We start from the raw sequence: 26,336 nt of genomic DNA, 5'->3' as shown, positions 1-26,336 counted from the left end.
ACAGGGGACATAATTAAAAAGTCCAGCAGGAGGAACTTTTAACGTCTGCCAACATGGCTTGAAGTCACCGTTTGCAGGCCTGTGCACATTCAGGACATAGAAAACTACAGAAAATAATTACTTTTCAATGCCAGAAGTGTTAGTTTGTCACAAAAAATGATATAATATATTTCCGTCTCTTCTGGCCCGAGCATTATTAAGTGGCATCTTCATACATTTTTAAGCTGTTCTCTGGTTCCCACAGTGGTGATACAGCCCGATTGCTGCTGTATGAAGTGCTATTCAGGTCACATCAGCTTTTAATGGCTGATTTATTAGGGCCCAACTGGGGCTTGGTGATGGGCTGCAGGACAAAGAGCCTGTTTTAAAGTGCATTAACACTCTGCAGTAAATATCCCATGCAACATTAGCATTTTGATGACTGCCTCCACCAGTCACCTTTTGCGCCGTCTCGTTCCCCCCCTCGCACACATTGTGCTCTCCTGCGCCGCCTCTTAGCCTTTGTATCAATTCATCTTCTGCATGTGGCACTTCCTCTCTTTCAGCCTTTGCGTCACTCTACTCATTACATTTCTCCCTCATCATATTCAATATAAACCTTTGCTGGGCTGACACCACTGTGCACAGGTGGAATGGTTAAGTTTAATTACGGCTGAAGTAATGAGCGGCACGAACCGCTTCACAGGGGTAAAATCGAATTGTATTCGGTGAAATAGAAAAGCGTGTTTCTTCTTCAACCTCACTGCTGAAAAACATGTCACCTCACTCCCTTTAGATATTGTGATGCAAACTATATTTACATGATTTGTTATTAAATCTCACCTTCAATCATAAAAGTGATGAGCACCAAAGCTTTTGTGATTGAGTTGTCTATAGCAGGTTGATGTCTTGAATACTAATCCAAAAATAAAAAAGGATTAATTAGTAGTGCTGTGTTTACTATGCAAATTAGATAGATACTGGACTAGACAAGAAAAAAAAAACATTTGGGTTGTCTCTCCCATGTCATATATATTAATAGCACTGGCACATGCTTTAAAAATACCATAATAAATCATAAACAATCATCACGTCATCATCGGGTTTCATACTGTAAATATATGTAACTGATCAAAAACACGCCGAGTTCCATTTCTTTTTTCCAAACTGTGCAAAGATGCTAAAAAAACAAAAACAAATGAAATCTCAATTATGCTGCCAAACTTCCAAATATCATCTGGGCACAATGGCCGACCGATCTTGGCTTGCGAACAAGTGCTGGGGACGTGCTGCATCAAATCTGCTGTTCATTATGTTTGATCAAATTTGAGACTTTGGCGGAGAAAGCAGATGCCATAGGTCAATTCAGCTGAAGCTCTAAAACTAGTCTGGTCAACGGAGCATCTGCCAGTCATTTAGCAGGCCTGGAAGTGTTTGGAAAGGAACACAATCACACCCTATCGCAACAATCTTAACCACAAACTGTTGCACAAAGGGAGAGACAGAGTTCACAGACAAACGAAAGTAAAAATTATATTCCGGGCAGTTTAATGGTCCATATTTGGCTTTCATCAGCAGCTTATCCTGGCTCTTTTTTTTTTTTATCCAGACCTAATTTACAGTAATTACAGCAATTTAATTTTCTTTAATTTACATTTTACTTCTTATTCACTGCTCCTCTCCCTGATCTTCCTCAGTGAGCAGAGACGGTGTGGGAGCCTGATTCAGACCTGCTCTCTTATAATCATCTGTGTTAAATTACTGGCAGTGGTAGGGAACTGAAGCTTCCAAAACATCTTCAAAGAGTTTTGGACCAGAGAAATGTACACCAGGCAGTTCCAGGCACTCAAGGCAATCCTGTACCATTACTACTAGGATGTTCATTCCAAAGATATGCATTTCTATTGAAGTACTAGGCTCGAATGACCGTATGTGACACCATGCGAGATAGCTGTTTATTAATGCCAGGTGGCTCATAAATAGAGTGACTGCAGAGTTACTCAGGAGTGTGTTGAGTATACACTGTGTGACGGAAAGGCAAGAGCAGTCACCCCACCCGGATTCGAACCCGGGTTTACAGGGTACCAAACATGCAACGCAACGCCAAAGAGCCAGGCTCGTTGGTATGGCAGTCACAGCGCATACTCAACCGTAGTGATGGTGGTCCGTCACACACTGCAACACCACATTGCTGGCATTAGGGCTGTACGATTTGAGAAAATGTCTAATTGCAACTCTTTTGAGCAATATTTAAGTTGCAATATAAATTTCTTTCTTTAAATGTAACTAGAAGTCTGTTTTTTTTGTAATTTATTTTATCCAGCCACTTAGAGAAAAGTCAAATTAGAAGTAAACTTGCCTAGTTTTCTACAGAAAAAAACCCCCCAATGCCCTTACATTTAATATTATTAGACCAGTGGAGTACTTGGCATCACTCAAAAATAATCAAATATAATAACTCTCAAAAGTGGTGTCATATTTACAGTTGCAGCTTTATAGATAGCCAGCTAGTCACGTCTGACAATTTTATTTATATTGGACAAACAGCGCCTAATGCTACAGTTGACAGCTCTGTACTCTAGCTGCTTAAGCTAATGTTAATGTAAGCTAACATTAGCGTCGCAGAGTGACAGGAGGAACTACTTCAAAGCTTTGAACCCTGTTTCAATTTAGCACATTGAGAGTGAAAGCTTAAAACAATGACGCTTTAAAGGTTAAGTAAAATATTCAGCATCTGTTTTTTACTGTTACACTTGAGAACTGCCGAGTTACCCGCCAGCAGCTACCTTACTGAATTTGACATGAGGGTACAAGCTCTTTCTCTGTTGGTCTTTTATGAACAGAAAAAAATAAACAACAACAAATTAAGTGTGCATGCATAGTTTGGTTATCTCTGCAGTAACATTTTAAAGTTTTGTATTAAATAATCCCTGTAAAGGCCATTTTAAAACTGACAGTGGGATTTGGGTTTTTCATTATGTTATTAACTTCACTGCCTGCTAAGGATACGCACCAGGCAGTGTTACTGAGAGCAGAACGTGATGTGAAAGAGTTTTGTTGGACTGCCAAGTAAGCCAGCCAGGTTGACTCGATATGTGTGAGTGAATGATTCTACACTGCGGAAATACACAAAGCCTAGAGGAGGTACTGTGTATATATAGCAACTTTATGGCATTAACACGCACACAAAAAAAAGTTTCCTAGGAAGGGAGTGTAAGGCCCTTTTCTTCGTCACATTATCTACTGTACTCCATTTTTCAGTTCCCATGGTGAAAGGAATGTTTTCTAAATTACAAAGTGATGAAACACAGGCCAGCTATCCTGCTTTCAATGCCATGAACTTGTACCCAAATTTGATTTCACACCCCAAAAGTGATTCATTGTGGTGGGTTTCACTTTTGAGCGTGGTCACAAGTGCAGCGGACCGCGGCAGACAGTAATGCAGGGTGTGACGAAGCTTTTCAGTGTTTCATCATCCTTTGTTATGTTTCAAATTTCAACAAAACTAAGGAAAGCAGTGAAAAGGGAAAGCTATCATGGGGTGGTCTACAACAGCCTGCTGTGTAGTAACAATCTAAAACCACACAAATAAATTAGTTGACCTCCCTGTCTCAATTATTTTTCCCTGTTGACGATGACACACTGTAGCTTGAATTCATCAGAATGATGTGTTTTATATATATATATATAAATAAATAAATAAATATATAAAACACTTGAATTCAAGCTACAGTGTGTTTAATCTGAACAAGCAATTACACACCTGAATAAAAGTATGCATAATAATCAGGGTTTTTCCTAAGTGTTTTTTTCAGAGGACTTAAGGGGTAAAAAGGAGAGGCAAAAAGAAAATAAATAAAAAGGAGCACTACTGAAGAACAAGAGTGATAATGAGAAAGTAGACCTTTTCTTTTCAAATTAAACAGTTATATAGCTGCTTTTCACATAGCAGCAAGGTAAATGCTAACAACAGCAGATGAAAATAGTATCAAACAGAGCTGTAAAGTTAAATATGATGCATACAAAACCAAAATGATGATCAAGAATTGTTATAGGGTTTTTGGATTGGTTGCACACTTCGTCTGCTACTCCACAGCGTGTGTTGGCTTTGCAGCTGTTGGTTACCTCACCCTTGGCTTCATGCTGTTTCAAGGTAGACAGCTCATCGTGATGAATAGTACAGGGGCATGGATTTGACCAGCTGAAGAGAAACAGGGCAGGACTAACACTGTTCCTGCCTCAATACCGTTCCTGCCTCAAGGTGAAAAGTTGTATATTGCAGTTCTAGGGCATTCTTGAAATATATTAACGCCTCTAGCACAGGCTTATCATTGTGTGTCAAAAAAACTGCTATCAAGAGACAAAAGAACATATGAGAAAGCACACAGCCACTGTATGACTGATCCAAGTCGACAGCCTGTGGTGTGTCTCTATAAAAGCATTTACTGAGGCACAGCACCGTGGCCTGCTGAAAGCTCATCAAAGAGTGGCTTATTTTATCAGCCAAGTGGAAAATGTGCTGAGAAAGAGAGGGAGAGGCAATAGTGGGAAGTCAGCGAGAGTAACTAAGCTATTGTGCCCATCGCTGACCCAAACACCCGCGTTACAGTAGTCACGCCTGCTCACAACAAAAGCCCTAATCGGCGGAGCAGGGCTCGAAATTAAATGACCCTGTGGTTGTGACACTGTAACTGACAAGCCGGCCTGTGCATGCTGAGGCCAAAGGCAAAGGAGATATGGCTAATGAACTGAAAATGCATTGAAATGGTGGCATCTTTTACAAGTACAGTCGGTCTAGAGTAACCCACATACTCCTCTGTGAAGTATGCAATGTGCACTGTTCGAATACTACTTGCAGCTATTTCATAGATTATACAGACTTTCAAATGAGCTGCTCTCAGAGACAGGAATATCCAGGCTTCATGAAGATTTAGTTTGCACCCTCGGGTAAACTGTACTTCTAGTATAACATGCCATGACTTTCACCAAATGTAACTACTACACCTCTCACACTGCGAGGAAGAGTCTGCATATATTAACTGTTTAAAGCCTAACGACACTATGAAGGGGCGGAGGCAAAGGAGACCAATTCATCACTACATTAAAGTGTGAAATACAAACAAGCTCTCTGATCATGAAATGTAAATTGAACAAATAACACTGCATTGCTATTATCTGTTAAGTCATCAAAGCCAGTCAGGGACAGCTCATTCAGAAGGGAGGAAAAGCTTACCAACAGAAGTCAATGGGCAGCATTTATAATGCATGGGCAACATCCCTACCCCCAAGGGTCACATTAAATTCAGGGAAGCTGCTAACAATTGACTAAGGCTGCTGGCAACTGCAGGAAGATTATGTATACTTACATGTCTGCTTTCTCATTCTTTAGTCTCACTCTAATATTCTGCCTCTTCACTTTCTCGGTATCCACCTGTCTCGCGTCGTGGATTCTTTCTCTCGCCTCTTTTTCTCATCTCTATCATTATTGTTATGCATTTTCCCCTGGTCCCTATCTCTCTTTCACAATAATGAGAGGAGGTGATGGGAGACATAGTACACCGAACACCACAGTCCTTCCCCCGAAGACTTCCTCATTCACGGGCCCTAATTGGCATTAATTGGAAAAAAATGAACCTTGGATTATGAAGTCGGTAGGTTAATATGTGGTGAATGCACATGTGCGTTCTTGTTTGTACTGTATATATGAAAAAATACAAAAGATAGAGGCGATGAACACACAAAGCCTCCAAAATAATGAATTCAGCTTAAAGGGTCCACAGCAGATCTGTTTGAAATTTTTATTTGTAGGTGTATGCAAGCTCATGTGTTTGAATATTTAATGCGAATATTGTGTTTTTGTAGTCCTCTGGCACTCGATTGCTTCTTAAGACAAAACGAGATTTCTGTTATCACATGATCTCACCAGCAATCCCATCTCAGAGAAGATTCTTAAACAGGCTTTATGTCTACGGCGCCCAATACGAAATGCATGAAATGCATTGTCAAAAATAAGCTGTCAAAATGCCATACATTCACATGTTAATTTTGCCTTTCCCAGTGCAATAGAGCTGTTTACCTCAGTAGGGGAATATCATTATGATAATCACGCTTGTCTTTATTTGGAATACATACATATTCCCACCACGATGACCAACCTTGCAGCAGAACATAAAAGTCAATAGAGGGGGAAATTGTATGGGTGACACTAGTGGGACTTGACACCATAGGTCCTTCACGAGGGTGCACGTTGTGTGCATGTACAATCAGCCATTTAGCATTTTTCTGTGAAGGTAACGCAACACAAAGAGGCACATTTGTTCTGTGGAGGGTTACCGGACAAGGCCATGGAGAAGCTCAGAGAGTCCTTGAGATGAGTGCTGCAAGACATCAAGAAAGGGGGATTGCCTTTTGGAGGTCGTGAACTGTGTAGGGCTCAGAATGTGTCATGTCACTAAAAGTTAGTCGGTCCAGTATTTTTCCTGATAGATTGGGCAGCTGTTTATAAAATTCTGATTTTATTATTATAAAAGACTAAGACAACCAGTAAATATTCACATTAAAAAGCTCCAACCAGAGTATTTTTCGCAGTTTTCTTTAGACAATTCATAAATGATCCAAAATGTTGCCATTCATTTTCTGTCAATCAACTAATTGTTTCAGCTCATGATTAATCATAAAAAAGAAAGTTGCTTATTGATTTTCCTTAAGTCATTTCAGCACTAATGTAAACCACACATTTGTAAGGAAAGAACACTATGCACCCCCCCCCCCCCCCCCCCCCCCCCCCCCCCCCCCCGGGTTTGCTTCTCACCTCAAAAACAGAAAACCTGCAAGTGATTGAAGACAGGGATCGAGTTACAGGTAGTTTTCTTCTGAATACTGTTTCCATGTGCACCTCAACCAGCCTTCTGTGCCCTTGCACTCCCCACCCTGACAAATATGGAACTTGACCCTTTCTGAATTCTGAGGCCGACCTACACACTGAATATAACCTTAGCATAGGCAAGGGGAGGGACGTGTGTTTCCAATAAAGTCTGTGAGTGAGAGTGTGAAAGAGTATGCTCTGTGTTTATGAGAAATTCAATTGTGCCTACATGTCTCATGCATAACCGCACGTGTTTATTTGTTCATTTATGACTGCTTTTAGGTGTGTGTATGTGTGCTTGTAAGGGTGTGCAAGGGTTCAATAACCATGTGTGCAGCAGGGGGGCTCTGGAGAGTCTCAGCACCCAACACGCCAAGGACATGGCTTGACAGGTGTGTGTGGAGGACCTAGAGGTCTGCAGAGCAGCAGCGGGCAGCAGCACAATGTGCCCATTCAGGCCTGGAAGGAGACAACCGAGATATCGCAGGACCCCTGTGAGGAGGGGGGTTGGTCATCTGGGGGCATGTCAACCTTTCACTGTGACTACAAAGAAAGACATAATTATAACTGCACCAACTCAGTAATAGGCTGTGTGACCCCATGCTGAGTAGCTGTCCACTGGTATGGGATTGATTTAGGTTTCTACTGTAGACAGATTCAGCTGAGACAACTTGTGACTACTGAGGCTAAAAATTGGGTTGAACATGGAACTATAGGTGTTCATAAGTGAATAGCTAAGATTATATAGGCCATAAGAGTGGAAACACTTCGAAGACTTGTCAGAGTAAATAATTATGTAGTTCTGTACTAGACCCTATAATGTAGCACAGCCTGTTTTTTATTCCATTTATTCCCAGCATATACCATATCTGTCAGAGGAACACTAGCCATTGACAGGAGAAAAAATACATTTGCCCTTCTTTAAACATCACCGAAAACCCATTCCCACCAACAACACGTCTAACTGTTTTGACTAATGTCCAATTTGGTCTTCATTTCCCATTTAGAAGATTGTTTGAAGTGACCGTTCAGGTGGTAAAATGTTTTATTATCTCAGAGATTTATAACCATTGTGGGGGGAAAAAATAAACAAAAGTTCTAGCAATTTCACTACTAAGACATGCATCCACAAAGTCACTGAATTATGGTTTCAAATGCACACACACACACACACACACACACACACACACACACACACACACACGCACCAAAAAAAACTCACATGACAAATCACCGCGATACACAAGCTAATGGCAGGATGTGACAGAAATGGCCAGTGTCTGGAAGAATTACACGGCTGTGTGGTCCATACATCCTTAACGCTCATCTGACAAGAGCTTTTAGAACACACACAATGCCACCAGCACCGCTATCCATGCAGAAAATTGGACAGCCATCCTTCAGCTCCGACATAAATCTGTGAATAGCAACACACATGGGAGAGCAATATAGTATAGAACGAGTCTCTGCTGAAACCAAAAAGTAATTGAATCAGGGATGAATATAGACAGGGTAGGATGAGAGTTGAAGGAAAACATGTTGCACAAATTTTGACGCTCTGTGAAAGAATGCTTTCAGGAAATATGCAGGAAGGACATCTCTGCTCAAAGGGACTAGCAACAAATGAAAAAGAAACTGCTGAAAACCATAATATAATCTGCAAAATTCTATAAAGGTATGTAGTTTGTGGTGTTGCCCTTGATAGCGACGCCTTTTTTGTAAGAATTCCTCCATTATATCCAGGTCCATAACACATCCAACATCAGAAAGATAACCTTAACCTGCATACGTTATTGCCATATACTACATACCAGAGGTCTCCCCAGCAGTGAACCCTGAATCCCAAGGCTATCTGCCCTCTAAATCACATTTGTAGAGTCATATTAAACACGTAGCCCTGAGGAAAGCAAAAAAGCTCAGCAAAGAATGATAGGCATCTTTTTATCACTGAAAGCCGGCACTGCATTATTCCATGCTAGTGCCTGATGTGATAGAATGTGGCAATCAACTGCTTTAACGTTACAATACGGGCTGAGGAAATGTGTTCAGTCCATCTTTTGCACGGCGAGAGATAAGGGGCCATGTTCTCGTCAGGTCACCTGGAATGAGCAAATGTGACTGAACTGAATGGATAGGAAAAGAAGAAATGGTGGGCAGTGTGCTGTGGTTACCAGTACTCAATGCTCAACTGTAAGGGGAGCTGCATACTAATAGAACCTGGACCTTTGAAGAGGCTAGCATATTCTCAGCATTTTCGTGCTGGTACTGTCTAATTGGGCATGTTGCAAGTACAACAAGAGCCGAGTCATCACCACAGCTGTCTACTTCAGCCGAGTATCCTAGGAATTAGGTCCATATTAGACAATTCCGCACCTCACAATTTATGTCCAGTGCCAACGTTCAGTGTAACTGCACCAAGTAGTGCACCCTTTGTGTTAGAAGTGGAAAACAAGGAGGCAGGGAGGTGGATGGGCATGTAGCACAACAGTCTTTTTATTAACCCCAACCAAATGTTTTGATTGCCTAACTATTCTTATCAGTAGTAGTGCACTGGTTTTCATACTGTGAGTTGGCTTGGTGAAATGGCTCCTGAATTTGGTATCAGGTCCCAGAGCAGTTAGAGTGATACCAGTGACCTCTTTGCTTTTTACCTGTTACGGATAGGCATGTTGTTTTTCTTAGGTCATCTAGCAATCAGGTCGGGGGAGTCAAATTTCATTTTAACTGGACATAATAATTCATTCCAGCTATCCAATGGAGGTAACAGTATAGCGGGGCACCAAATGGCAACCCTTTCCACACGCCTCAGAGACTATATATTGTGACAGTCAGTATATTTTCTGGTTTCTGTTACTTGGGTCACATATAGGTCGGGAATGAGATTTTAGAATGAGGTTCGGAGGTCATGAGATTGGTTCACCATATTTTGCATGCCATTAAAATTGTATATGGGTAATGGGTACAAAAACAAACTGCCGGTGCATGGTAACAGACACAAGGAGACAGATGGCTGCCGGAGTGGGGTTTCTTATGCATGACGAATTGTCGCATCTGCTGGTGTGACTGTGCAAAGCAAGCGGTCAGGTGAAGTTCTCAAGAAAACAGGAGGAAGCGACGTCTAAAAAACAAGCAAACAAAAGCCAGGCTGTCATCTGTTTCCAAAGTAACATATCTTTTTATAGTCCAGAGTCACCTACAATAGCCGAGTCGAGCAGGAATCCTGCAGGGACCTGAGGGCAATCAAGGAGGCAGTCACTGTCCCGATACCCAGGTGAGGTGACATTCTGTCAAAATAAAAGCTTAAGATTACTGGAAACAGTACCGGAAATGGGCATAAATCCCTAGGGTAAAGAAGGAGAAAGAGCTCAAAGGATCCATCCACAAGCCTTGCCACACCTTGTCATCAAAGTCACAAAAATCTACACTAGAGGTTAGCCAGAGTTTGGCAGATGTCAAGACAGATCACAAAAAACATCAAAACTCGATCAAGGTAAAGTGCTTGTGTGGCCTCTTTCCAGACCTGCCTGAGTTCCATTTCAATTCAATGGCATTTCCTAATTTGATGAGAAGGATGGTTTGATGTACATGCTCTCATTGTATTAAAAAGAAAGCAAGCAAAAAAGGGCCATGCATGGAGCCCCCCTTGTTTTTCTGCAGTGCAGCGATAGAGAAGGTTACAATTGTCTTTCCCTCTCTCCAGTGCGTCCGCAGATGCAGAGAAAAATCAATGCACAAAAAGCACTTCATTCCTGCTCAATTTCATCCTTTACTGCCAGTATAATTAAAAGTGGCTTCTACCGACTTTCCAATCCGAATTTCCCCATCAGCTAGAGGTGGCCTGCTCAAAGTCGTCTGTGCAAAATTCAGGGGAATTTTTCTATGGAAGGTCAGGTTATTGACAACTAACCTGGGACAATTCACTGGATGAGCACAGGTACATTGTTTGCAGTGATAGATACTGCACAGCAGGTGCCAACAAGTAGAAAAGTGGTGAAGACACTTAATTGAAGATTTCAGTGGTTCATGTTTAATTATTGTACTATCACAATTAGATTTCCCCCCTTAAAGATACTTAATTGGCACAAAAACTAAACCAAAGCCTCTTTATACAAGTTGTTCGTCTTGCTCGATTTCCATTTCCACCCATGCAACATAAAGAGTTTTAAATCATTTTTTCACACACTTTCTGAAACCCGCAGCTTCCTGCACTGATAACACCAGCTGAGAGACAAAAATTTGGAAATTACCTGTGTGTCATGGCAGCATCCAAGCTGCTGGACCAATTATTTCTGCTCTGCTGCAAATGTAAAGGCCTCTCCAGCTGTGTTTGACACAAAGCTGGCTTAGGGAGGCTTACTACTGACCAAAAACATAAACAAGATTACAGAAGCCTAACCTTCCACAGCGCTCACAAGCGACAACAGAACCCCAGCTAAATGGACTTTTAGTCTGGAGATGCCAAGAGAAGTTGGGATGTCTCTTTACCGCTTGTGATATGTCTTTGGGAGAGACCGAACTGATAAGAAATTGTTGAGCAAAGCATTGTCGTCTATACCAATCAATAATGGGCTGTTCATTAGTAGAGACTATACAGCACACGGAATTAACAGAAAGAGCAACAACGCATTAAAAAAGAGAAACCCCAGGCACAGGTGTAATGAAACTGGATTATAGATAACTGCTTAACTCCAGCATTCCACTGTTGACTTCCAGGGCAATATCTACACCTACCTTATTAATCATTATGGGCAGAAATTCCATAAAGGGTTGACCTACACTGACCTGACTGAGCTCATTGTCTGGTGGCATGCTGCAGTTTCATATTTTTCATGTGGAATTAGCATGCTACCGTGTTAAGCTATTTGCTCTATGGCTGACTTTTAGCTACATTTATTATGTATGAGAGGGTAAAAGGGGTCCATGAGAAGATTATAAAAGCTTAACATTTTGATGAGATTAATCTAGCTATCAATCTTTGCATGCATGTAGTAGTGAACCAATTATTATGTGTCAGCCGAACAAATAACATTTATATTTCTGTGACTGTTTGTTCTGAGCTGCTTGAGAACCTTAAAAAAAAACATTAACTGGAAGCAGAATAATTACTGCACCATCTGCACTACTATAAGAACATTTATATCGTGAGCATGTCAAGTGCACTAGCAAGGTGCGGAAGCGGGGGACTGTAACTATCAATGCAGCCTCTGTCAGAAGATATAGTATCACTGTGGAGAACAGGAAGGGAGTGTATGTCAGTTGCCTGGAGAGGACGATCTGACATCTCAACTCCCACTGTCTGTCATTCTGTCTTTCCAATGATGTATGGATGTTATATGGCACCGCTCACCCAGCAAAACCAGTCAATACTGCCATGCCGAGGAATGCTATAGTCAGACAATGGGAGACTGTGACCCCTGTTATGGAATGACAAAACTCCATGGGTGGAGGGGAAAGGAATGGGGCTTAAAAGGAGGGGGCTGAGTTTTTTTTTTTTTTATTCAATGTCACATAGTCAGCAGCCCTGCGGTGGCATTTGAATGATCAAGAATGTCAAGAATAGCTTTACAAATGCTGATTTAGATCCATCTGCGGCGTGAAATTTTGGAGTTAGCGTGGTTTCTTGACAACATTACAATAACATATCGGGATTATAACTGTAAAGTCCTGGACTTGTTGCCATCATTGTCTCTGGTATTTACACAGTCCACCAAAGTTTATCAAGTTTATCTTTCAATGTCTGACTTTAAGAAACTAAAAAAATAGAAAGTTGAATCATATGAACAAACAATATAAAAAAAATTTCAGGATGCACCAGAATTCTCCAAAATAAACTGAGAAATTTACAAATCTACATTCTATTAGGGTTTACCATTTAGCAGATAGTTTATATAAGTGCTACCTGATCTGAGTTTATTTTTAACTCTAGCATATTTCTGCTCGCAATCATTAGACAAAAAACAAATCCCACATGTTTCCTGTACCTCAAGGTGTGTTAGACATTAACTGGAGGGAAGGCAACAATAGCTGAAATTTTAGTCCACCATATGAAAAGCTCAATCCAGCCCTTGAACCTAGGTGAAGTCCCTGCATAGGCAGACGAGAGGAATAGGCCCTCCGTTTTCAAACTCCTCGCCCGCAGGAGCTCTGTTCATGCCTGCACGCCAGCGCAGTTATCTGCTGCTTATTATTTGGCTGAATGAGCTGGAGCGGGGCTCACGGGGCTCGCTTCTGACATAATGACTGATTACAGTCTTGTGGCTCCCCCCTAAGAAATCCCAGAGTTGCCACCATTGCGCCGTGGCGGCTCAGCATCACAGGCACAACCGATGTACGAGCGAATGGCGAGGAGGGGGGTTGCTGGTCTTTTCCTGTGACAGCTTAACTGCTACCCAGTCCTTTAAGCTGTCATGACTGACAGAGACGCTGGTGGACACCTGGGTCATCAACCTGCTTGTCATCAGGCGGCTTGTTAACAATTGCCTCTTCTAACTAAAAGGCAGAAATGGGAATAACATTAGTAATTTCCATCTCCAAAGCACTGCAAGAAATGTGAATTTGCCCTTGAATGGTAAGGAGCACATTTGCCACTTTTCCTCCCTGGTGAAATGCAATACATGCTAATGCATACAGGCATTAAGCCCATTAGGAATAATATGTGTCACATAAACCGTCCATAATGCACAACCTTATGAAGACACCATCCATCGTTACTCAGGCATGTAGTATAGGGATGCATGCAGTGTGAAAACAACACAGACCAGGCTCTGTCAATAGGCACCAATTCCAAACAACAAGAGAAGTCATTCTGTCAGCACTTTTCAAACGCCAGCTTTCAGGCAGTCAATTAAGTTCAAGGTGAGACAAAAATGTGCTGTCATTTAAACCCGTTTTGCTCCACTGGGTCGGTGCATCAACTTAGTCATCCCAATTCCAGAGGTGACAAAGGGCTGGCAGGGAAGTTTATATTTGCCAGTGCATACACAGTTGTGCTGTCATTACACCAACCTGAGATGAAGCGGGATAGCAGGTGTACAAAGTGCCCCTATTTAAAATGCACTGTTCCCCGTGAACAGAGGCTCATAAAGACGGGAACAAACAGGGGACTACACTTGAGGAGCCTGCTGGCTGAGGCAGTCGGTCCTGCCAGATCCCAACCCCCACACCCACACTCCTAAATCCAATCCTATGCTATCGATTAGGAAAATCAATTTGGTCTAAGTCACAAGCACAGAGGGAGATGCTGAAACGCTGCAATACATTTTGAAGTCACAAGTGGAATCAGATTCTGATCAACTCAACGAATACACCCTGGTTTAATGCATGACAAATGGGCCTTCTCTTAATTAAGGAAAAGAGGAAACAACCTCAGATGATAGAAGCATAAATCCTTCATTGTGGGGCTATCCACCTGCATGAAAATACTTTAATTATCTCCCTGCAAAAGTGCTTCTACCCTCTGTAAATCTTTTCAAGTATGAATAGGAAAATTGTATTTTAATTTAAAGAGATTCAGCGGGATATTGTAATCAACATTTCTGCAAGGCATTCATGCTTTGTATTCCATTACAAGCTCTTTTGAAGTGGAAGGCTGAAAGTATGGCAGAATGAAAATGTGTAATGCTGTAATGGAATTTTTATCCAAACATAATAGCAACACTATCATACTTGATGTTCCTCAGTATGCTGGCATGTTTTGAAGATGTCAAACTACTGAGGAGCACGGATAGATTACTGAATAGGCATACCGGGCACAGATCTATGGGCTCAAGGAGTCAGGGGGCCACTGCGCCAGAGCCTCTGTGAAGTCAATGCTAACACCAGAGACATTTTAGAAGAGACACACCACTCAATCACATCCTCAATACAACTCTATGGGGAAAGCCCATAACGGCAAAGATGGCGGTTATCCTGTCCCTCCCGCTAGAAAGCCAATCGTCTGCTTCTAACAGCCAAATTGGGAATCATATTTCAGCCAATCGTCGTAATGGTCTGTTATTCTTCTACTGCGCATGCACGGAAGTGGTGACGCACGCGTAGTAGAAGTATAACCGGTCGGGGAAAACGCTTTTTAAACTTTATTTTGGGGCAATGTTGTCAAAATTTTAAAGCGATTTTTATCACATTTTACTGCTAATTTTATTCATGTACTTTTATGTCCCGGTGACCAGTAAAAGTGCAGTTCTTTCTCTCTCCCCATTCATTCAGATAGGAGCCTGGTCTTGTTAGTCCGAAATAGCTGCCCGGAAGTGTTGCCAAGATGGCGGCCGAGTGGCATGACTTGCCTATTGGACTATAGGACTTTGCTAACACTTCTTGTTGGAAAGTCGATCAACCTAATATACAGGATTACTACTACGACTAAAAAGACACAAAACAACTACAAAGAGACAAATGACTATAAAAGAGACACAAAACAACAACAGAGACACAAAACAGAGACAATAAAAAGATGCAAAACAACTACTGTGTCTGATTTTATTTTATTATTATTTTATTATTGTGTTATTGTATTATTGTATAAGTAAGCACATCGTGAGCAATGTACAATCCTGAGTCAAATTCCTCGTATGTGTACACATACCTGGCAATAAAACTGATTCTGATTCTACACGATTCATTGCTTGTAGTCATTTTGTGTCTCTTTCAGTCTGGGGATCTTGGTCTCATGTGGGGTGGGGGGCCTATTACATGTCTGTAACTAGGGGCCCATTCTCTTATAATCCATCCATGCTGAGGAGCTACAGTACTTTATATTATCCAAGTTACACACATCCAATGTTTTGACAGAGCTGTTTTAAAAGCATCCAAGGTATATTCTTTATCAGTCCTTCGTTTAATCTACATAATCTGAGTAATTTAAAAGCACAAAAGAATATTTCTCTTTTATAGTGCTTTGTTATTAATTGAAGGTGCACTTTTTGATAACTGGTGTGAGGCTGGGGTTACAAAGTTGCTATGCGCAAATCTGCACTTGATATTTGCAGATCTAGCAGCCTGTGAACAAGTAAGCTATCTTCATTTTGCTTTGCTGGCCAATTAGTGGTCAGATCAGGAGGTCCCAATGGTTTAGGGAGGCGTAAATACTAACCGTCATTTCCATTCATTTATATGCAGCTGCAGGTGCACTACCTTATTATGTATTCAAGCCCAAACCTGCCTCCCAAACAGGCCATAAATTAACTTCTTTTAGGGCTTCGGTCTCAGAGAATCATTGCATCTTTGTTTGAATCCTCTTCACTGGTCCAAAGTTCACAAGGGGAAAAAACCCTCAGAACAAAGGAAAGCCATCAATATTGTTGCAAAATACGTGGTGTCATTCTGTAAAATGCACATAGACAAATGTATCAGATTTTACGGAGTAGTAAAGAGGTTGATGTACTGCTGCTCCGTCAGGCTTTGTCAGTTTGATAGTTTTTGGATACCTTTTAACACCACCAACAGGGCCGTAAGAGTGGCTTGGATTGCTTTAAATGCTAAGTTGACATTTTTGGGTCCATATCTGTACTCCTATCTGTACTCCAGCAGCGAATGCATCCTTTTCACTCGTAGGCATACATTTTCAATTCTGTCTTAGTGAGGCAAGGGTTAACAATGTTATATAACAAACTGCTTTTTTGGAATACAGATTTCATTGCTAAGCATGTCAAGTCTGATATCACCAAGTAAGGGGCGACTGATCTGATCACTATCCTGTTCACTGGTTAGACATACTGCAGTGGCCCTTATCTGCGAGCAAATATCACTGCGGCAATACAAACATGGCATTTCCAACTCCATTCATAAAATGAATGCGTATTTCCATCCGCATAAGCTAGTTAATGCTTTGCGCTCACATTTCCTTGGTATGCAGTCTTTGTTTCTCTGCCAGCAGAAGATGTTGAGTGTTAAAATATGCCTGCTAAGTGTTTTGACCCCCCTAGGGACAACTTAACTATGTGTCAAATTAAGGGTGGAGGGGTGGCTTACAGATAATAAAAACTGCAGTCTAACACATAAGAATTATTTTTAAAGTGCATGGCCACTTGTCATGGTAACGCCTACACTTGATGAGCTTGACAATGAGCCTTGGAGCGGATACATTAAATGCAGTCAAAGCTGAGTGTGTTCTGTGAATGTAACAGTAACAAATGGCATTGCAGCCCCAATTCATTTCATAGTCAAGCAATGATCCTTGCTTACACCCACACTTGTTTTCGTATTCATTGTCATGATTACAAGTCAAGGAGGTATAGCCAGTGAAATGTTTCCATGACCTCACCCTGTTCTCAACACACCACAGACTCACCGGAGTGGTATAAAATCCCCTGCAAATCCTCTAGTGATTTAAAGAGGCTCATCAATACTCCACACACCCTTTCTTGCTCCCTCTTAACCACTATTTTTTTTTTTTGGCCACAGAGAAAGGGTCTTTATTTGATAATCCCCATCATCATGCTGGTAAATAATAGGTGTACTGGTGGAAACAACGTTTGGGTTTACCAAATAAAGGAGATGAACAGACAGTGTTGATTTTTCACTTTTCTCAACAGATAGATGTTGCTCCCTCACACCAACCTTTTATCTGACATTTGTGCAGCTGTAGATTATTATTTATCACAAATATCAGGGTGCACTGGCACTTTCTATTTCATATATCCTCAAAAACCCTCTGTCATTTTCCAGTGTTAGTTGCAGACATTGATGCCAATCGATCAAATCCTTCCACAAAAAAGCTGTGCTCAAACCAGTTGGCCTTGTAGCATGTATTCAGTGGTACGTTTCAATATTATCTATAGACAAATGTATAATTTTCTTTTTATTTACTGTTTTACTGTCTTTGTATATTACACTTCATTACACGTCCTTCTTTACAGAGCTATACAGAATCAAGAAACTAATTGTCTGTTCTTTCCATCAAGCACCAGCTGATGTCTCCATCTCAACTGTAACCCCCATTTCCTGCAGGGAGTTGTGAAAGCACATGTCAAAACCTTTGTGTCCAAGCACTTTATGAGACAGGAGAGTTAAAGTGTTGAGAGGTGTTGACCTCGGGGACCTTTTCTCGGCCATGTGCTTTTTTTACTTTCAGCTTGTGCTTTTCTTCTTTTGTGACATTCCTGCCAGAGAAAGGGCCCCAGCAGACCAACCTGTCTCACTCCTAACAGCATGATAACTCCAGTTTTTAGGACCTTACAAATACCACGGGCGAAACTGTAGCAGTGGGTGAGAATGCAGTACAGTAAGTGGCCTGCCTTATTTTTTAGTACTGTGTTTAAAAAGACAAAAATTATAAATATATAAAGTTTGTATACACCACATAAACTAGCGTGTTTTTAATCACCCAAGCTACCCTGTCTATGGGGTTACACTGGAGGTGGAGCCACTTATTATTTAAAAAATTACAGGAGGGAAAAAATCTCCCTTCTCAGAAGATGTTTCTGTGATGCTTAACATGTCAGTATCGAGCCGCGGGGATAAACAATCATTCAACTGCAAAATAAGTTTTGAAAAAACACATTATTTAGACAGCATGTGTAAGAATTCCTCTTCAATAGTGTCCTAATTCTCAAACTTGTCAAGGGTCTCATGCAGCTCTGCCAACGATAAACGGCTGATCTTTCGGTAATAGTCATGTCATGTGCAGGGAGATTTAACATAAAGGTTTCCATGTTGAATGCTGGAAACCACAGCTTTCAGTTAATAAAACTTCCTCACACTCAGCCCTGAAAACAGTTCCAATGCGGGTTCTGAATATCAAGTGAACTTTAAGCTGTATAGTAGGTATGGTAGTGTAATATTTTACAAAATATAGGGATGGCATATTGTTAGATTAATGCCAAACATAGTGTATCCGTGTTTCTATTTCCACAGCGTGAATCTGTCAAGTTTAAGTTGAAAAAGGGTGAAATCTGACCTTATTGCCAGTATCTGCTGATTTTTTTTTGTTTAAAACATCAGAAAATAGTGAAAAATGGCAATCATAATATCCCAAATCCCAAGGTGATGTCCTGTAATGGCTTTTTTTTCCCCTGATCAACACACCAAAATCCAAAGATATTCAGTTTACATTTAAGAGGCTGGGAGGAGTTACTTTTTGGGGGCATGTTTGCATTAAAAAAATGACTTTTATTAATACATTTTCAAAATGTATGTGTCAGCTCTACTAGCTTCAATTGAAGTCAATGGGAGGAGGAGTGACTATACATTACTGTTAGAACTGAAGACAGCAATGTTGCTGATTCCATGTATAGAAGAGGATAGTGATTTGTTGCCATGGAGGCCATCGACTTTCCTGGAATTATAATCTATTTGCCACAACCTAACTGTAATTCCCGGCTGCAACCCGAAAAGGGTTTGAGTTTAATAACAGCTTTTGTTATCATTTCCCTCATTAGTGCTGATGTACATGGACGGCAGGAGAAACGTGAAAGAAAATCACTACCAATCCACAGCCTTTCATCCCCAGAGGGGTGACTGTACATTCAGCGTGAGTAAATATGAATCTGACATCTGAAAAGGTATGTGCAGTGCATGACCTTGAAATTTATTATACTAAGCTGTACAGCAGCATGCCAGTTCACTACAGACAAACCACTTCGAAAAAGACATGAAAAGGTTTTCATTCACTCACTTTTCAGACCAGGGTCAATTAGTATTTGGCCACAGTTGTTAGCACCTGCTTAGACTCACAGAGAGGTGGTGAAGACAGCATTAGGACAGTGCAGGTCTCACCAGAAGGAAACCCAGCATCTTTATAGTTTAGCTTTATAGCTTATGTTTAAAGCTATAAATTATATTCCGATTCATCACATCTACCTTACATTTGTAGCACAAAAGATGGTGACAATAGACAAGACACACATGTGTGACTGACCGAGTATTTCATTTTCAAATGCTACTCTTTGAAGAATTGTTATCCAAACTGATAGGCCAGTCAAAGCCCTCACTGTACACGATGAGCCATGAAGCTGTACCCCACGTAGGATAACCTAATGAAGAAAATCTGAGAGCCCACGTCTCCATTCATACCGCAACGACAAATTGGGTTCCTCTGGGCTTACTATTGCATCCAAAAATGTAAAAATCAAATCCAATAAATGGAACTGCCGATGGAAAGACATTCACAAGCAGGAAAACTGCTATACATCAACGCTGTGGAAAAGGGAACATCACAGAGAGTGAGCTCCAGAGGAACAAAACAGAAGCCCGAAGAAAGAAAAGGCATGCTTCCCAATGAGGGCAACAAATTAACCCATTTTGGTGTAATCCAATCCAACAAGAAGAAAAATGTGCCAGTACAAAGTGCTAAACAAAAATTTTAAAAAAACACACAATAGTATGAGTCGGTCTACAGGCAAAAGAAGGCCTGAATAACTTTATATAAGGCCTTTATTGAATCCACTAAACTTTTTTTTTAAGTTAATGATACTAAGCAATTACACGGGGTGAAATAAATGTAATTATGTGCTGAGAGAAAAATAGACATTTCTGAAACTTAAGAAGTTGTGGTGAAAACGCTAAACCACATTGGATCCGTGTGTTCCCTGCCAGTGTGCCGTTTCCATTTTTATTTCTACCTCCTAGCCCTACCTCAGCGTGTTTCTCTACCCAAGATAACCAACTCAATCAATAAGTAGAACAGCGTCTCACATTCAGTCCACCATCTTCCGACGGTGGACTGCAACATAACAGCAGCTCCAAGTAAGGCAAGGGAACAGTTCTTTTCTTTTCTTCACACAGAGCCGTCCCATCAGGCATCACACCAGATGCTGGGTTCAACTGCGATAATATTAAATATAACCTAGATTAGATTCCACAAGGAGCATTTAAGATGAATCCAAATGGATGAGACACAAGTGACAACAAAGTGCAGGTTGACATAACAGTTTAGTCAGAAAGCGTCAAATGTCCCCTCGAGTTTCCCCCAGGAGGAGGAAGTCAAGGTTTTTACTGTTGTCTCTTCTGCTTGAGGGGCACTTCTACCAGTGCAGATTATATGACAGATAGTGCTGCAGTCCTGGACATTGTGAATGTAACTGCCAAACGAGGATGCAACCAACAACAATGTTAATGGTACTGTGAAAGAGGGGGGTGCAAAACACGTCATGGAAGTTAATCTCACATCTGACTCACAAGAAGACAGAAAACATGGACGGAAAAAAAAAAAGAAGCTACATGAAAGATCACCACCAAGTGCACAGCTGTTTTATTATTCGGGATAAGACTCAGGACAGACATTGAAACCATATACCAAACCATGAATTGGAAATGAAAGGCATCATTTTGCAGGGATGAGGAAAAACTTCAGATCTGATTCAAAGTGATGGGCTTAGCTACCTTCTCCACTTTGATTTTGATGTTGAAAGACAGTGTGCTGTCCTCACATCAAAGCATGTGGTACAGTGGCCTCCTCAACCCTGCACTCCTCTCAGACTCAGTACAGCATGTCTTCCTCAGTGTGGGCAGCCATTCACCATCCCCTCTTTTCCCTATGTGTGCATTAAATAATATTTGTTGTGCAGTATTTATATTTTTTTGACTGAAAAAAAAAAGGAAATGAGTCAACTGGCTGAGGGGGCACATTCATCAAAATATATATGAACATTTTACATAGCCTATACCAATAACTTGCATTTTTTATTCTTCACATCATGAAAAATTCAGAGGCTCACACTCCAGTGCATTTTGAACAACAAACTGCAACAGAAAATGCAGGCCTGCGTTGGCACATTTCTTGATTCAAGCCCCTTTAAAAAGACGCACACTTTCTGCCTCACAGTCAGCTACCGTCTTAGCTTTAGCCCAAAGACATAACAGCTACATATTCAGTTTAAACTACCTGCAGTTGTACTGCATGACTTCAAGATGCTAAAACTTCACTCATATGTATGCACCCAATATGCAACTTCTTTGCAAAGCCCTTTTTTTTTAAGAGCCTGAGCACATTCTTCCAAGCACTATGTGAATGGGAAGAAGCCCTTTCACTATTCAACAACTCCCCGGATACATTAGATCATAATCCAACCCTCTAACAGAACGGATTAATTAGTCCAACAGGAAATTGAAATTTCCATATTGGCTATCAATATGTTGCGCGTAGATCGGCGCTGATTACACCTGAACGCATCGATAGCCCAGTTAAAGTAATTAGGAGTGCAGTGCATGCCAAGATTGACATTACAGAGCACAGCAACACCGCTGCAGGGAATCATTCATGGGCATTATGATCGCCCTGAGCTCAATCTGCAGATAACTGTGGATATGCGCACAGGCAGAGGGGCATGCGTTTTGTAGCGGAAAGTCACACTTACCGCGGATTTGAAAATGACTGGTGAAGAGGAGGTACGGTTCACGTCCTTCCATTCAAAGTATTAGTGAGCATTTCTCTCTCAACTGTCTTTTCAGGCTTTGGGTACCGTCCTTACGCACCGTGTGTGAGGAATGGGCTTTGATGAAGGGGGTCGAGGAGAGCGAACAACGAATCCAAATAGTTGCCTCCTGTCGCTCCGTTCAATATCCTCGTAAAACCGCCTCGGTTTAAGCAGCTGCACGTCCAGAATCCGAGTCCTGGTGATGGTGAACCGCGGCGTTCCTCGCGTTGTATCCACGGTACTGTCCCTTACATCCCTTTATGGCACAAGGCGTCCTCCTGTGCGGGGGCTACATCACGTCCCATAAAGCTGAACGGCGAAACGCCAACACCACTCACGCACACAAACACGCACCAAAAAATAAAAAATAAAAAAAAGAGTATCCAGAAGAATTTGAAAGAGGGGGTGGGTGGGGGGGTGGGGTTGCGAGAAAAGGAATCTAAGTTGTTTGGGTCCAAAAAACAGAGCCCTCTGCGACTATGACAAACCAATTGTGCGCACTGGCTGTAGAGTGATTCTGTATGGAGACCGAGGGTTTGGAGAGCCAGTGAAAGGTGAGAGGCAAAACTCGGATGTGGATTGCCGCTCTCGCCGTATACTCGGGCTCCACCTAGCAGCAAACAGTAGATAACATGCTACAAACCAAAGCCTCTCCACCGACAGTCTAGCTTGTCTGGCTGGCAAGGAGACCTATGTTATGTTGCACTCTCTCTGTGCGCATGTGACTGCAATATTCATGGTAGGCTACTGCCTCTCTCTCTCAAAAGATTCAGTGCTTCTAATGTAATGCAGCTAGTATAAGAGCTGACCATCAACAGTTAAGTCAAGGAAATGTTTCTTGCTGGAAACCTATGATTAACACAGATCAACTTGCTGGAGGCATGTCGAATGTCCATGTTATTATATCAATACATTTAATTCCAGCTGCTCCTTTGGCTGCATTTTCAGCCGGAAATGCCATAAAACACTAAGTTAAAATTGCTTCAAATAATTGTACCCAAGTATGACACCAATTTGATGAAAATCCAATGATCAAAACAACACACACACACACACAACCAAAAAAGGAAAGTATGATGACCTTTGGACGCTGCACCAGCTGCACATCTCCAGCTGGAGCCAGACAGCATCCAACCCACAGCTAATTAATCACTTTAATAATCCTAATTACAATCGAACAATAACAAGTAATCATCCAATCACTCACCCAGTACTCCTCTAATGAGCCCGTGTGAACACAGGCCTGGTAAAGCACATTTTTGCTCTTGTTCCCTGTCTGAAAAACACCTTGAACTCCTGAACACCCCAATGAAAAATAACCGGCTTCATGCGTTTGAAAAGATGCAGCATTATCTCGCCCTGTCACTGCTTTCCATGCACCCCACCCCTCTCCCGATGCAAATGGATTTCTCCAGGTAGGGCACTGACCAAAGCTGCCTGCCATTACACTTGCATAAACCAGGAAGCTTCAAAGTGACACCATAAGTGCCATGCGATATACTGCTGCCATCTCAGCTACATAAAATATACAAAAAATACTACAGTCCACATCGGCAGTGACATGAATACTACACCAATATTGAAGATGCAGATATCTACAGACTAATAGAATACTAGTCAGATTCAGATCAGTTCCTTTTTATCTTCTGAATAACACACTCTTCATGATACTTCATGATTAAAGTATAAACAGCTTTGCTCTCCTTCACTGAAATGGAAAAGCATTTCAAAAACATGGAAATGAAGGCAAGTTAGACCCTACTATATCTAGTTTTACTGCAGACAAAGACGGAAAATCATTAAAGGTGACAGGAAACGTCCCTGAACTGCATGACAATAGCAGTTTCCTTTTTGAAAAGTTAAAAATAAGGGGAGCTTAAACTCCAAATCAAAAATGATTCAAGACATATGTTCTTAGAAACTCTTATTCCAAGTTGTAAAACAAAGAAAAAGCTCTGATCAACAGCAGTTTAATTACAATGAACAGCTAACTGTGAGAAATAAAGTATCCCCATCAGCAGCATAAAAGCTACCTTTTATTCTGTTAATGCCAGCCTACCATTTACAGTAAGTGGATCAGCACAAAGATTTGTTCCTTACTTCATGCTGGGAGAGATTTCTACATGTTAATTCAAAACAAAGTGTCCTCAAGACATTACTGCTGCCAGAAATTAAAAAAAACAACTTTTATTTGAAATAAAGTATCCTTCCAGGAATTCAAAATGATTTATTTTCATTTTCAGATGCCTCTTCTAAATTGCAAAATTAGTATTAATTCAATTTTTGAGGTGAAGCATTTTTTATTTAACCAAATTAAACACCCACGCACACACACACACACACACACACACACACACACACACCCATCATGATACCAATATCATTATTAAAATTGATATTATACACAGAAAAACAGAGGGTTTGAGACCTATTTCATTACCATAACCTAAATCGGTGCTTTGCATAAGTTGGACCCTGGGCTCACTTACAACTATAAAGCTGCTATTATCAATATTTTTGCATTATATATTAATATATTATTAAGGGGTGCACCGGATATGAACCAAGGTACTGTCCTAGCCCGTAGCTTTGTCACCAGTAGTCTGAACAAACCATAAGTTAGAAAACCTCGTTTTAGCATCCCAATTAACATCACAGTTAATGTGAAGCACAGATGCACCTTGCTTCCCAAGCTAGCTTGTGCCATCCTCTCATGCGAATATGGTTACATCTGGTTCCAAAAAATGCAAAAATGCCAAATTCGAGGCTTCAAAACAGTACTATTAACAATGTTATGCGCGCCAAGGTATGTATGTAGGAATGTATTTGGTTTCACAAACGCATATTTCCTTAGAGCAAACTGAGAAAAAATATTGAAAAATCCTGTTCCATTTTTCCTGTCACAGTTTTATTTAAGTAAGCCACAAGCTAAACCCTATGGAATGTTAATGAATAAAAATTTGCTAAAGGAAAGGGGTGGGGGGTGCGGAGATGTAACAACCAGTTTCTGAGCCAAGTCATTTGTATAACGACAAACTCATTTCAGTGTCTGTTTCCTTGCAAACACCAACATTTCAGTTCTATGGCAGTATGTGTAATTGTGAGTGTAACATGCTAATGCTAAATGTCCAGCTGCCAACAACGGATTTACTAAATACAGAGAGTTAAGCACCTGAGACATAGTCATAATTGAACACCATAAAGTGATGCACGGCACCATAAAACCTCTGTACAGCAGCCACTCACTACGCTGTTGTAAGAAACTCCTGCCAAATATAAAGCTGTTCAGGAAAATTAAGGCTTATGGGGACAGTTGTTGTGCAAAGTGAATCCAATAATGTAGAAGCCATTTTCCCTGTTTATCCATGCTAGCAAGCCTAGGAATTATCATCTCCACAGTGCTGACACTTACATATGCAGCAGTGCTTAAAGTGCTTAGACAACTAGACACTCTTCTTCAGCTGTTTGTGGGGAACTGTGTGGATGTGCACTTGGTGTAGGAAAGTGGGTATAAGGAAAATAAGTGTCAGTGATATTATGAATAAAAGTTTAAAAAATGCTAGGTAAAAGGCTATCATATAGGTGACATAATCAACAAGACACTGCGCTTCAAAAACAAGTCTTCCAAATTAAACAACAAAATGTGTCAGTGCCTCCCAAAACGCCACTTTTCAGATCTGACTCCCCCATATGAAATCATTTCCCAGTGTCCAAAATCATTAGATATGAATATTTGTAAGATGTATTTGACATTTTTGATCTGCCACCATCTGTGGTTGTATTGGTTAGGCTAAGTAATAGAAATTACTGCTATGCTATGTAACTTTTGAAAAAAGAAATGACACATTCAAAAGGTTCAATACACTAAGGGCTTTGCTGCTACAGCATCAATTAATTTGCATGATACGACCAGTAGTGCACGGTGGCTAATGTTAGCAAATGTTAGAAACCTTTAGCTACATGAGTCTGTGTAAATTACATTTCTGAGTCAGTTTGTTGACTTTATGACTCTTATCTACTTGTGCTACAATATGTTTTAGCATAGTTGCCACTTGTGGCCACACCGGCTGCTGTTCAGCTGACATACGTTAAGGTCAGGAAAGAGCATGGTTTGATTAAAAACAACTTGGTTAAGGAAACAG

General features: G+C 41.0%; 1 protein-coding gene across 7 annotated transcripts in view; it reads right to left on the bottom strand.

Annotated features, from left to right (window-relative positions):
• The window catches only part of LOC119912376 (adhesion G protein-coupled receptor L3-like), a 224,473-nt gene extending 201,787 nt beyond the window's left edge, over positions 1–22,686 (bottom strand). For 2 of the 7 annotated variants that reach the window (XM_038731546.1, XM_038731547.1), the window contains exon 1: positions 22,135–22,678. The gene's annotated coding sequence lies outside the window, so the exon portion shown is untranslated. Of the gene's footprint in view, positions 1–22,134 lie in introns of all 7 variants that reach the window. The other 5 variants (XM_038731552.1, XM_038731549.1, XM_038731551.1 and 2 more) reach the window with 5 other exon arrangements.
• Between the last annotated feature and the right edge of the window lie 3,650 nt (positions 22,687–26,336).

Source organism: Micropterus salmoides, unplaced genomic scaffold (assembly GCF_014851395.1).
Source record: "Micropterus salmoides isolate LMB-PRFRI ecotype aquatic unplaced genomic scaffold, ASM1485139v1 Ms_hic_scaffold_2, whole genome shotgun sequence".
NCBI classification, from domain to species: Eukaryota; Metazoa; Chordata; class Actinopteri; order Centrarchiformes; family Centrarchidae; genus Micropterus; species Micropterus salmoides.
Note: the sequence above shows the minus strand (reverse complement) of the source record. Positions and strands in the feature narration are given on the sequence as shown.